Below are 312 nucleotides of genomic sequence, written 5' to 3'. Positions count from 1 at the left end.
CAACATCAAGTGTAACATTAGCGTCATAGGGGTACCAGAAGAAGAGAGAGAAGAAGGAATTGAGAACCTAGCTGAAAAATAATGATGGAAAACTTCCCTAATACGGTGAAAGAAATAGACGTACAAGCCCAGGAAGCACAGAGAGTCCCAAACAAGATGAACCCAAAGAGGTATGTACTAAGACACATAATAATTAAAACACCAAAGTTTAAAGACAAAGAGAACAGCAAGAAAAAGGCAATTAGTTACCTACAAGGGAGACTCCATGAAACTATTAGCTGATTTCTCAACAGAAACTTTGTAAGCCAGAAG

The sequence above is a fragment of the Pteropus medius genome, unplaced genomic scaffold (genome assembly GCF_902729225.1).
Source record: "Pteropus medius unplaced genomic scaffold, Ma_sr-lr_union100, whole genome shotgun sequence".
Lineage (NCBI taxonomy): Eukaryota > Metazoa > Chordata > Mammalia > Chiroptera > Pteropodidae > Pteropus > Pteropus medius.
This window is presented reverse-complemented; position numbering follows the sequence as displayed.